This window comes from Orycteropus afer, unplaced genomic scaffold (genome assembly GCF_000298275.1).
Source record: "Orycteropus afer afer isolate SDZICR_OR568_19922 unplaced genomic scaffold, OryAfe1.0 scaffold00123, whole genome shotgun sequence".
NCBI lineage: Eukaryota > Metazoa > Chordata > Mammalia > Tubulidentata > Orycteropodidae > Orycteropus > Orycteropus afer.
This window is the reverse complement of record NW_006921710.1, coordinates 2,784,548-2,798,056: the sequence shown is the minus strand read 5'-3', so window position 1 is coordinate 2,798,056 and position 13,509 is coordinate 2,784,548.

Genomic DNA, 13,509 nt, shown 5'->3' with positions numbered 1-13,509 from the left:
AGACCTTAACAGGCACCTTCTTACATTTCCCTCAGCACCATGATAAGAACATACCCTGGAAAGCTATTTGTCCCAGAAGTTTGAGAGATATGTGGTACAGGTGTGAACCCAGCCAGAAAATTAAATGCTGCTGTTGTAGGACACTGAGTGGTAGGAGTTGTTATCACCCAGCAATACTACATCCCTAACTGACTGTTGGGGAACCTATTAACCAAAACCAAAAAAAAACCAACTCACTGCCATTGAATTGGTTCCGACTCATAGCGACCCTTCCTTGGGTTTCCATGGTGGTGTCTCTATGGAAGTAGATTGCCCAGTCTTCCTTCAGAGGAGTGGCTGGTGGGTTTGAACCCCCAAGTTTGACTTCTGGTTAGCAGTCAAATGCCTCAGGCACCACCCCACCAGAGCTCCCTGGGGAGCCTATGAGCATGTTCTAATTTGCAACATAAATGGGGAAAGAGATCTCGATGTTGGTTTTAGGGGCAGGCCTTTGAGATTATGATGAGAAAATATCAACAGCATTTATTCAACATTTACCATATACCAGTGCACCAGACACTGCTCTCTGGTCTGTATCCCCTTGGCACTCACCATTCCAGAACATGTAAAGACTTGCAATTGTCTCTCCTGTTTTCCGTGGGCAGCCCTCAGCCATTGATGGGTGAGTGTTAGAATGAGTTAGAGGATATACCCCAGCTTCCTCACCCTTTGGGTAGGATAATGTGGATGGGTGTGTTCTACGTTGTTGCCCAGAGTTCCCCAGTGGCCTTGAGCCCCACTTGCCCACAGGTGCAATCTGACACATATCGCCCAGTATTGGCTGTTTCCCCTTCTCTATCTCATTCCCCCACTCTTCCTCCAGGGGTGGAAGTGCTTCCTGGGTTCACTTCCCAAATAAACCACTTGTATTTACATTTTTGTCTCAAGATCTGCTTCTGGGGAAAGCTGATAAAAGGCAACCAACCTTACACATGTCTTCCGTTCCTTCTCACAATCACTCAGCAAGTTTTAATCTCACCTGTGTTTTTGTTGCAGCTCCTGCCACTGTGTGCCAGACACTGACCACTCTAGCTGTGGTGATGGTGGCCACACAGGGTTTGTGTCCCAGGGACCAAGTCTTGCCCTTGACCTAGAGAAGGGCCTCAGGCCAAAACAGAAGTTGTCATTTCTGGTGCACATCAATTTTTATCAGTTTGAGGTTCTACAATAGATACCATTTTATAATTTGATTGTGAGAACTTTCTCATGTTGTTCAAAATTTAAAGCCTCATTTCAAAAATTGGGCCCATTTAATAATAATATTAGGTCATATACCTCAAACACTATCATGTGCCAGGAGCTGAGCTTAACATGCTACATGGACAAACTCATCTAGTTCTTACAGTGACCCCCTGAAACCAAAACCAAACCCTCTGCTGTCGAGTCAGTTCTGACTCACAGTGACCCCATTGTAGAGTAGAACTGATTTGTAGAGTTTTATGGAAGCAGATGGCCAGGACTTTCTTTCATGACACCGCTGGATGGGTTCAAAACCACCCTCCTTTAGGTTAGTGGTTGAGTGCAAACCATTTGCACCATCCATAGCTAAGTCCTATTATTCCTACTTACAGATGAGGAAACTGAGGCACAGCAAGGTCACACAGGTAACAGACTGGAGATTTATACCCAGGTCATCTGACTCCAGAGTTGGGACAGAGGGGCAGGATGTTTGTAAATCTTCCTTATTTTTGGACGATTATTTCTATTTTCTGGTTATTGTAAACAATACACTGTGAACAGCCTTGCCCTCAATTGCTATCGGCCTCGCTAATTATTTCCTTAGGGTGGATTCCCGGGAAGAGAATTACTGGGTCAAAGGACAGTAATGTCTTTAAGACTCTTCATCCCAGTTGCCCAGCTTGGCCTTGTTTTGGAATCTCCCACCTTCTTTCCCACACTGATAGGAGCTGCGTCAATAAGAATCGTCCAGACAACCGCAGACGGGGCGGCAGAAGGAGGTCAGGGCTGGCAGCACCCACACAGGCCCTGCAGTGTCAGGACTGTGGCAAGGTGCCGCATTTACCTGGCCTTCCCCATACCAGTATGGTCAGAAGATCCCTTGCTCTGACAGGCATGAGGCTCCAGGTCTTTTTGGCTCACCTACTTTCTTCCTGGGAGCTCTGGTGGTGTAGTGCCTAAGGCATCTGACTGCTAACCAGGAGGCTGGAGGTTCAAAGCCACCAGCCACTCCCTGGAAGGAAGGTTGGGCAATCTACTTCCTTAGTGATATCGCCTCAGAAACCCAAGGAGGAGTTGCTATGAGTCGGGTCCGACTGGAGTAGACTCTCTTTCTGCTTCCCCTTTTTTAGCTGCCCAGCCCCAACCTGTCCACACAGGCACAGTGCCATGGGGCCCCAGCTCCTGGGGTTTGCTGTGAGCCCTTGGCCGAAGCTTGGGAGTGTCAGAGGCCCCCAGGAGTGCACCTCTAAGACAGCCCACCCTGTCAGCCCTGCCTACCTCTCTCATAGCCGATCTTGCTGAATGATATTCCAAAATAAGGCAGGAGAAGAATAGCCCAACCCTGAGTTCCTACCCTGTGCCAGGCAGCGAACAAGGCCAACTCTGTCCCTCCCCTCCAGGATGCGCAGGCTGGGATATCAAGCTGTAAGGAGTCAGCTCAGGCCCAGAGGATGCCCTCAGCTCCCTGGCATCAGTTCTGTTCTGCCTGGAGCCCTGTGACTGAGCCCTCAGCTCAGAGGAGACAACCGTAATAATCCTATTGGGGCTGGTGGCTGCCCCCAGAAGGGTGGGTGAAAACAAGTTTGGAGTCCCAGTTTGTCTCAGATGGTGTTGCAGTGCCACCCAAGAGATTATCTACACCCCGCTTGTCCCCAGCGGCTCGCCCCAGCGCCCGGAAAGAAGGCAGCGGCTATTAAGGAGATTCATGGGAAGGGGTGAGAAGGGGAGGGAGGCTAATCAAGCTGTCCTGATTGTAATTGTCCAGAGGTGCTGGCCTCGCTCATAAACACACTGTCCGAGGGCCGGCCTCTGCGTCTCCGCAGGACTTCTCCCTGCTGGGACCGTGCTGCGTAATGTTCTTTCAACATAACTCTATTTAAATTCACATTTCCATCATCCCCCAGAGGAGCCAGCGAGAGAGCTGAGCTGTGTGGTATAAGCCAGGAAAGGATTAGATGGGGTGGGTGTTATTTTTTTCCTTTTATTTTTTCTTAGTGATGGAGATGGGGTGGTGGGGTGGGGTGGGGGGAGGACTTTTCCAGAATCTTGCAATAGCAGAGTTGGAAGAAGCCTTCTGACCATCTAGCTCAGCCCCTTCAGGTGGGAGACTCAAGCCCACGGGGACCCACAGCATGCCCCGCAGAGTTCTCTCTCCAAATCCCTCCCACATTGAGACCCATGGGTAGGTGTCAAGGAAAGCCCTGGGGTTAGGCCTTATGGAGGCCTTTAGACCTGGAGCCCTGGTGTTTGTCCCCTCTGCCACTTGGCAGGTGATCCAACTTCCAAGCTCATGTGTTGGGCAGCCAGGGCAGGCTGAAGCCCCCCAGAGGCCCAGCCCCTTCTCTGCTGCTCTGCTGAGACCCCAGGGCAGCAGCCTAAGCTCCATGTCACCAGTCACCTCTCTGCAGAACATCGGTGGGGTCTCGTTTCCTCTACAGGCAGTCCTGGGGGGACTTTCTGGTGTGGAGGAGGGGGCAGGTGAAGGGCGAGCAGTCAGATGTGAGCCCAGGCACTGGGCCAGACCAACTGGCTAGGAATGTGGCTCCCGGGAGAGGCCAGAGCTGGATGAAAGCTAGAGAGATGGAGAGCTGGGGGTTGGAGTGGGGTTGCAGGATAGGTGGGCTGCTGAGACCCATAGGGAGGCATAGACCCTATACTTCTGGGCTTATGCCAGCAGTGGTGGGAGGCAAGAGGCAGCAGTGGGGAGGAGACGAGCTGCATTTGGGATGAAACTCCTTGCTCGCCTTTTGAGTGCCAGAAATGTTCAAAGAAGCATTTGGTTTTGTGTTTTCTTAATTTCCCCCATTACTGACAGCTTGGGCACTGTGGCAGAGGCCGCAGCCCAGCCCAACTTCCACTCTGCCAGACGGCCTGGCCACCAGGGTGCTATCAAGACTCGGGGGCTCACTTCCCCCAAGCAAGTTGGCCAAAGCCCTTCAATGCCAGGTCCCTGTAGACTCAGCCACTTATGTGGGCTCACGAAGCTTGTTTATCTGAGTCTTCTTACCTGTAGAACTGGTGTTAGAGAGAGGGTTTGGGCATGGTCTCCAACAAAACCCCAACCCACTGGAATGGACTGGGACTGGTCTCATCTAGGAGTGAAGGGACATTCCATCCTGAGCAAGGATGGCAGGGGAGGCTTGCCTCAGGGTTCCAGAGGATGGAGCTGTTCTCATGTGTCAGGCCCTGTGCTGAATCCTGACTGAGGCTCAGAGAGGTTAAGACACTTGTCTAGGGTTGCACAATCAAAGAGTGACCTTATCACCACTACCTTGTGCTACCCTCATCCAGGGCATTTCTCCTCCCCACAGTAGTTTGTTGCATGGATGACCCTGGGTAAGGAGGTAGGAAGAGCCTGGGTGAAAGTCCAGCACTGTGTTCTTAGCCAGTTGCCTCCTCAAATGTGCTCTGTGATCTCCATCCAGTCATGTCCTCTCTCTGGGTTCAGTTTCCCTATCTGTTCATCTTCGGGCCCTGCTGGAAGTCAATGGAGATAGGTCAGTGGGTTAGTGAGGAGTCAGACTCAGATGCTGACGGGGCAGGCAGGTGACCAACTGTGTAAGGTGCCCAGGGAACATCATTTGGTAGGATGGGAACATGAGCATGCCAGATTCTTCCAGTGGGCCTGCCATTTTGTGTCCTTGCAGCACAGGTTGGGTGGGAAGCGTTAACATGATACGGTGTAGGCAGACAGACATGGGTTTTATTCCCAGACTTGCTATTTACTATCCGACCTTGGGCAAGTGACTGCACCTCTCTGAGCCTGAGTTTTTTCATCTATAAATGAGATTGATAATAATAATGCAATAAGGCAAACTGACTTGTGTGGCCATGAAGATGCAGTGAAATAAGGCACATCAAGTACAGGTTCGGCAAATAACAAGGACTCAGTAAACATTGACTGCTGTGGTGACCATCACTACCACCATTACCATTATCCCTACCACCACCAGCGCCAGCACTATCTCCACTATCACCATCACCACTACCACCATGACACTACCATTGCCACCACCACCACCACTATTACCATCACCATCATCACTTTTCCACCTCCACTGTCATCATCACTATTTCACGAACACCATCACCATCATCACCATCACCACTATCGCCATCACTTTGCCACCCCACCACCACCACCACTATACTGCTGCTACCACCTCTCATGACTTTTATACAGAGGTCTTGACTTCCCCCTCTCACACCCTGGCCCTCCCCTCCCCATAAAGCAGGAGATGAATACTCCCCCAGGGCCTGGACCAAACCTGAACTGGCCCTTGAGTAGTGTCCAAAGAGTTAAAACTCCCTACCCTGCTCACAGGGCCCAGCTGTTAATTTCTTGATTACCAGGCTCCGAAGCCATCCTGGTTCGTGCCCACCCTGCAGGGCCTGATTATGAAGCAGCTACCTATTTTTGGCCCAGATTGGCTGCTGCCACCCCCACCTGCCACTCTCCCATAAATTATTAATGTCCAAGCTGGGGGAGCTTACAAAGAGACTGGATGGAATCAACTGTGAGTATCACCATCCCATGGCTCCAGCCTCAGAGACATCCATGGACCCCAGGTGGGACCCAGGGAACATGGAAAGGATTGAAACTGTTGGATATGGTTTGTCTAGGAACCTGTGAGTCCTGCTCCAGACCCTGGCTGCCTTACCCCTCGAGGCCTCAAGGGAGACAATGATGGTGACAGGGAGGTGAAGTGGAGCTTGAACATGGTTCTGTGGAGAGTCCTGAGGCTTAATCTGCCCAGAACAAAGTGGACTATGAGGCGACTCAGCTCCCCGAGCACCCAGATGCCCACCTTGAGTCAGTACCCACCTGTAGGTCCCAAGAGAAGTGAACTTGAAACTAAGGCCCTCCTACTTGGGGCCAGCCACCTGGGCCACCCACCGTAGTCTTTATGGGAATGGAGAGACTCTTGAACCCTGAGGAAGAAAAGAGGAGAATGTGGTCATGAGTCTTGACAGTTCAACACATGGTGACTGCCCTCAAGCTAGGTAGCTCCTTCCAGGCCTAGGACCTGTCCAGATGGCTAGAAAGGCTTCTTCCGTGTCCTGGCCAGGAGAGTGGAGGCAGAGGGCTTTGAGCTCCTCCTCCCAAAGCCAAGCAGTTGAGATCTCACCCTGGGACTTCCTCTTGGCTCTCGTGACTGGTCAGAAGGACTCTGCTGCCCGTGTGCCTTTTTGCTCTTGGATGAATTGCTGATTTCTTTGTGCCTGCCTGGGTGGGGCAGTGCCTAAGGCATTTGACTGCTAACCAGAAGGTTGGTGGTTCAAACCCACCAGCCGCTCTACAGAAGGAAGATGGAGGAGTCTACTTCTGTAATGATTTACTGCTTTGGAAACCTAATGGGGGTCGCTATGAGTCAGAGTCAACTCGATGGCAGTGGGTTTCTTCAGGTGGGCTTGTTCCCCTAGATGCTGAAATAGCAATCTCTGACTCTCAGAATCTCAGGCCCAGAGAATCTTAGAATTGTAAAATCACAGGCTTCCCAGGATGTTTGGAAAAATTAAAGGGGAAAAGAGAGAGAGAGAGAGATAACAATTGGCAAAGGAATTTGAAAATGCTTCCCGAATGTGAGGATGGCTGATTTCTTTGTGCCGTCTCAGAGTGGGTGTGGGGCGTCTGGTAGGGGGTAGGAACACGGAGGGGGCTGGAGAAACATTAGAGGCTGCCAGGACACCTGCTTGTTCTTGAGCAAGAACCCAGAGATGTGACACACCACTCCAGATGTCCCCAAGTTCCCTCCACTTTCTCCTGCTAACTTCCATCCCTACTAGCCTGGGAATCTGCCATGACCTGGAGAAGCAACCTCTAAGCTATGCTTTTCCCATCTGTCAGATGAGGTACCTGAAGTCTATCAATAGCTTGCAAATCCTTATTAGCTGCAACACCCCATTTAAATGAGACCTTATACAGAACCATGCACTCTAACACCAGAGCTGTGTGAGTTAGAGGTGGGGCTGTTAAGGGGGTTTCTTTTTTCCTTCAGCTCCTCCTGCCTTCAGGACCCCAAATTCTCTCCATTAAACCTGAAACTACAGAGTACATTTTAACCATCACCAGAGCCCTGGTGGCACAGCGGGTAAGCACAGTGCTAACCAAAAGGTTGGTTCAAAGTCACCAGCAGCTCTGAAGGAGAAAGATGTGGCAGTTTGGTTCCATAAGGGTTACAGCCTTGGAGACCCTATGGGGCAGTTCTCTGTTCTACAGGGTCACTATGAGTCAGAGTTGACTCGATGGCAATGGGTTAGATGAACATACTGTAGGGGCACCATCCCAAACTTCCGCACATCAGACAACTGTCAATTCCTGGGATCCTCAGATTGAGGTCCAAGTGAGCCTGGCCTCCTGCCAGCTGAGCTGGGGATTCTGCTCGTGTCCATGAAAGGCTGACCCCTAGCCCTCAGGTGTCAGCCTGGAGGAGATGTCTAGAGTGTGGGGAAGGTGGCCCATGGAGAGAGCTTTGTGCTCAGTTCCTGGGTAAAGCGTGGGACAGTGTAGAGATCACAGAAGGTGGGGTATGGGGCAGTCTAAAGGGTCCTTCTGAGGGTGGACCCTGGGTCCCATGGAGCCACACAGTGTGCTTTGGGGTCCAGGAGACCAGGCCCAACCCACATCAGGTTCTCCACAAATAACAGATGCAGCTTTGGTGGCGTGGTGCCTGAGGCATTTGACTGGTAACCAGGAGGCAGGTGGTTCAGACCCACCAGCCACTCCTCGGAAGGAAGGTTGGGCAATCTACTTCCATAGTGATACTACCTCGGAAACCCAAGGAGGGGTCACAATGAGTCGGATCTGACTTGATGGCAGTGAGTTTGTTTTTGGTCTAGATGGCACAGGGTGGAGGTGGCCCATCTTGTGCGTCTCTGCATGATCCCAGGCTCCTGAATGATGCAGCAAGTCCTGAGCCCCTGGGAATTGGGAGGGTCAGTCAGGCTTATACCTGGTGCCAGGGGTCAGACTGGAATCATTGGTTACCCAGAGCAGCCAAATGGCCTCTGTGATGAGTGTCCTGAGGGACAGAGACCTTGTGCTGGGTGAGCTCCTCAAGGGTCTGACTTGGCCAGGGAGAGCTTGTTCCCCCTGAGAAGTGACAACAATGAGATGAGAAGAGCTACTTGGTATTAACAAGGTGGCAGGGGGTGGTGGGATGAAGATAGGGACAGTAGAAGGACCGTGCAGCTGTGATAGAGGGGAGGGGCCGGGGGACAAAGCCCATGTCCCCTGCATGACACTTCCCAAGAGAATCAGGAACTTCTTATAGGAGTTTCCTAGGACTGTTACACCAAAATGTAAGTGGCTTATAAGAACAGAAATTTGTTGTCTCACAGTTCTGGAGGCAAGAAGTGCAGATTCAGAAGTCAGACTCAGGTGTTGCCAGGACCATGTTCCCTCCCCAGGTTCTGGGGAGAGATCCTGTCTTGTCTCTTTCAGCTTCTGGTGGTCCCAGTCATTCCTTGGCTTGCAGCTGCAGCATAACTCTTATCTTCCCTCTATCTCTTTTCCTATCTTATAAATACATCACTCAGATTGGAGCAGGACCCACCCTGCTCCCGTATGACATCATGCTAACTTAATGATAACATCTTCAAAGCCCTATTTCCAGGGGTTAGGATTTCAGCATATCTTTTGAAGGACACAATTCAATCCATAGCACTACTGAGGGGGTTTAAACAGGGCTGACATGATTTGATGGGCACTTCAGAGTGTGATAGGGCTAAAAGAGGTGATGGTAGCTTGGGCCAGGGTGAAGAGGAGCCGAGGGAGTGGGAAGGACAGAGTCAGTAGGTTCCTAGGAGGAACCATGCCAGGGCTATGCCTGAAATGAGTGGAGAGGGAGGCATCAAGGGCGACCCCTTGGCTAGCCTATGGTCTAAGCATTTAGACAGATTGTGGCAGCGAAGATTCTGTGTCAACTTGGCTGGGCCTGATTGAGTGGCTGGGCAGCTGGATGTAGTATTCCCTGTGATGAGACTGGTAATTCCACCACTCCATGGTGGAATCTACTGTGAGCAGCTGAGTAGCTGCCTTGGGGATGAGGTCTGCTTCCAATATATAAGGAGAAGCTTTGAGGAAGTTCTCTGAACTTTTTGGCACGTTTAGACCCTGGATGTAGCCAAGTTTTCATTCAGCAGCCTGCTATGTTTCCTGCCGATCTTGAGACTCTTTCTGGACTTGAACTAGTGGCCTGCCATGTTGCTTATTAATCTTCGGACTATGCCATTTTGCTTTTTTGCTCTTGGGTTTGTCAGCCTGAGCAGCCAGCAGCTGCCTAAGTTAAGAGACGCCTCCAGCTTCAGTGGGCCAGGAGCAAGAGGTAGAACTGAAGACCAAGGTCTAAGGGCCTTCACCCAGGCCCCAGAGCTGGCACTTTGAACTCAGACTTCTAGCCTCCTAAACTGCAAGAGAATAAGTCCCAGTTTGTTCAAACCATCCATCTGTGGTATATTCTGTTGGAGCGGCACTAGAGAACCAGAACAGATGGGTACTATTCACGTCAGTGGAGAGCCCTAGGCAAGGTTCTGCTTGGTGAGTAGACCCAAAGCTCTGAATCGGACATATTGGTGGTGGTGGTGGGGAGCCTTTGAAACAGAGGGGATGTTAAGAGGGTAGTTAGATACTTAGGTCTGGAAATAAGAGGTGACTGGGCTACAGGAATCTCTCTGCACAAGGGTGCAGAGGGTGAGACAGTCCTGGATGAGACAAGGACATGGTCAAGGCTGAGTCTTAGGGACTTAGTTGTTATCTGCTGTTGAGCAGGCTCAGCCTCATGACGGCAACCCACGTACAATGGAGTGAAGCACTTCCTGGTCCTGCACTATATTCACAGCTGTTGCTGTGTTTGACTCCATAGTTGTGGCCATTCTGTCAATCCATCTCATTGAGGGTTTCCCTCGTCTTCACGGGCCTTCCACTCTACCAAACATGATAGCCTTTTCTAATCATTGGTCCCTCCTGATGGCACACCCAAAGTTAGCTAGTCCAAGACAATATTCTGTGATCTATAAGGTTTTCGCTGGCTAATATTTGGAAGTAGATTGCCAAGCCTTACTTCCTCGTCTGTCTTAGTCTGGAAGCGCCACTGAAACCTGCCCACCATGGGTGAGGCTGCTGCTGTTTGAAATACTGGTGGTCTAGCTTCCAGCATCATAGAAACATGCAAGCCATCACAGTACAACAAACTGCCAGATGGGTGGTGGCTTAGGGACTTGCAACGTGAGAATTCCAGGTCACCAAGAGAAGCTTCCTCTGTCAAGGAGACTGGGGAGGTCAATGAAAGCTGATGGGTTCATTGTAAAAAGCCCTCAGGGACCCCTGGAAAGATCTGGGGTGGCTTTCAGGGTAGACAACAGGCCCAAAGTGGTGTAGTATAGATGAGGGGCCCCACTGAGCAACATGAGGGTCCCACAGTTGATGTGGCTTCATCAGAATTCACAGCTGGCAGGCCTGGCACGGCTCAGATTTCAGAAGAGTCTGTGACAACCCTGCCAGGGTATCATGATTCTTGGACAGTGATGTCAGAGTCAACGTTGGGGCACATCTCATCCCAAGCCCCTTGGGGGGCCATCCTTCCTCAGCAAGGAATATCTCCTCCAGCTGACCTTCTAGCTAGCAGAGAGCCCCATAACGCAGAGGGGGTTGGAGATCAGAGTAGTAGAGGATGAAGGGGACCCAAGCAGGCCTCAGCATCTGTCCTGCAGAGGGAATGCTTCCTGGAGCAGTGCCAGACAGCTGGAGTTGCAGCCCTGCTTGTGCGGCTCATCAGACACCCTCATAATATTAATAATGAGAGGGCAGCTCCCTCAGAGACTGGGGGCTCAGGGCTTGGCTCTAGCAGGAGCTTGGAATGCCAAGTCAGCCCGGGGATGCCACCACAGACAGATGAGGGAAAGCTGGCTGCGGCTGTGCTGGGCAGGGTGGCTCTCCAGGCGGCCTGCCTATACCCCCAGCAGCTGTCTGGGATGTCTTTAAAGATGCTTTGTTAAGTCCTATTAAATATGCATCGGCCCTGGTTAAACTTTAATGTTCCACTTTGAGGTGTCACATTATTCACCTCCTCCTGGGATATGGGAGGGTTGAGTCCCTGAGAGTCTGAGATCTGGCATGGGGGTCCGGCAGGGGCCGGGGCTTGGGGGAGCCTGGCTGGGTGCCCCTCAGCCACCACAGCAGCCTTGGACAAGGCCCAGCCTGGGATGCCCGTGTGGTGGGACTAAGCCCCAAAGCTCAGGCACCTCCACTGCCTCCAGGCTAGAGGTCTTGCCATCAGTCAAGCCACTGGATTAGCAGGAGTTGGTAACTTATCCTGCAAAGGGCCAAATATACAAACCCAGTTCTGGACTCGTGGCGACCTCACATGCTGCACAGTGGAACTACACTCCAAAGGGTAGGTTTTCATGGCCGTGACCTTTTGGAAGCAGATCACCAAGCTGTTCTTTTGAAGTACCTCGGGGTGGGTTTGAACTGCCATCGTTTTGGTTTGTAGCTAAGCACTGAACCACCTGGGCACTTCTGTAAAGGGCCAGACAGTAGGTATTTTAGGCTTTACTGCCCCAGTGTTGCCTCCCTCACATACTCCTTTTTGCTTTCTTTTGACCACCCTTTAGAAATGTAAAAACCGTCCCTAGCTCACAGGCTGAACAAAAGGTGGCAGTGTGGATTTGGCCTGTGGGCCATGGTTTGCCAACCCCTGGGGCTAAGATGCTGCCTAGAGAGGGAGGAATAAAGGGGCTTTGAAATCAGACAAAGTTGGCCAGGAGCAGCGACACTGAAAATGTTCATAACCTGTGTACCTCTGGTTTCCACCAATCAGAACAGGTACCTGCAGCTAAATCTTACCCACTGCCTAGCCCCCTCCTGACTCTGTTCCTAATTTACTCATGTTCCTCATTTACTGTTCGTCATTTTGGTAACCTCATGTCTCTGGGCCTCTGTTTTCTCCCTGTAAAATGGGCACAGAGACTAGGCCTGAGACTGTCATGAGAATTAAATGAGGTAAGGAAGGAAAACTTAGGCCAGAACAAGCCAGGAATTCATACTGCAGGGGGCCATCAAAAACACCTCGGGTCCTTAAAAAGTACTGTAGACAGACCACTGAGTTGTACAGTTTAAAATGGTGGATTTCATGCTATATGCATTTACTATGATTTAAAAAAAAAAAAAAAATCCACTATAGAGATGCCTGGGAGCTCTGTTAGCATAGTGCCTAAGGCACTTGACTGCTAACCAAAAGGCTGGCAGTTCACACCCACCAGCCACTCCTTGGAAGGAAGATGGGGCGATCTACTTCTGTAGTGATACTGCCTCAGAAACCTAAGGCAGGGTCACTATGAGTCGGGTCAGACTCGATGGCACATAACAACAACAACAACAACGTAGAGATGCCTAAAAAAACCTCACTGCCATAGAATTGATTCTACTCATAGTGACCCCTCCTTGGTTTTCCCAGGCAGTAAATCTTTATGGAAATAGATTGCCCAGTCTTCCTTCCAAGGAGTGGCTAGTGGGTTTGAACTGCCAGTCATCTGGTTAGCACTCAAGTGCCTTAGGCACTACGCTTACAGATACCTTGTTGTTGTTGTTGTTGTTATGTGCCATCAAGTTGTACCCAACTCATAACAACCCCACCTTGGGTTTCTGAGGTGGTATCACTACAGAAGTAGATTGTCCAACCTTCCTTCCGAGAGATGCCTAGGCTGATGGAATTAGAATCTGATGGAATTAGAATCTGCTGTGTGAGACCCAGGAGTCTGCAGTTTTGAATTTTCACTGGGACACATCATGTTTGGTAAAGTAGAGGGTCAGGGAAATGAGGGAAACCCTCCATGAAATGGAAACAATAGCTGCAACAATGGGCTTATGTGTACCAATGACTGCGAGGCTGGCACAGGACAGACAATGTTTTGTTCTCTTTACATGGAGTCACCCTGAGTCGGGGCCAACTTGATAGTTGACAACAAGGAGATGCTGAGGTACAGCCAGTGCCGGACACTGACTGTCAGGCTGGGTGGCAGCATATTATGGGAATGGACCTCAGGAAGGGTAAGTCTTGAAGAGGAGATTCAGAAAGGGACATTGGACAATGAATATGGTACTTTGTCTAAAACTTTTCTATTGCTCTGGTAGCGTAGTGCCTAAGGCACTTGACTGCTAACCAGAAGGCTGGCAGTTCAAACCCACCAGCCAGTTCTCGGAAGGAAGGCTGGGCAATCTACTTCTGCAGTGATAACTGCCTCAGAAACCCAAGGAGGGGTCGCTATGAGTCAGATCCTACTCAACGGAAG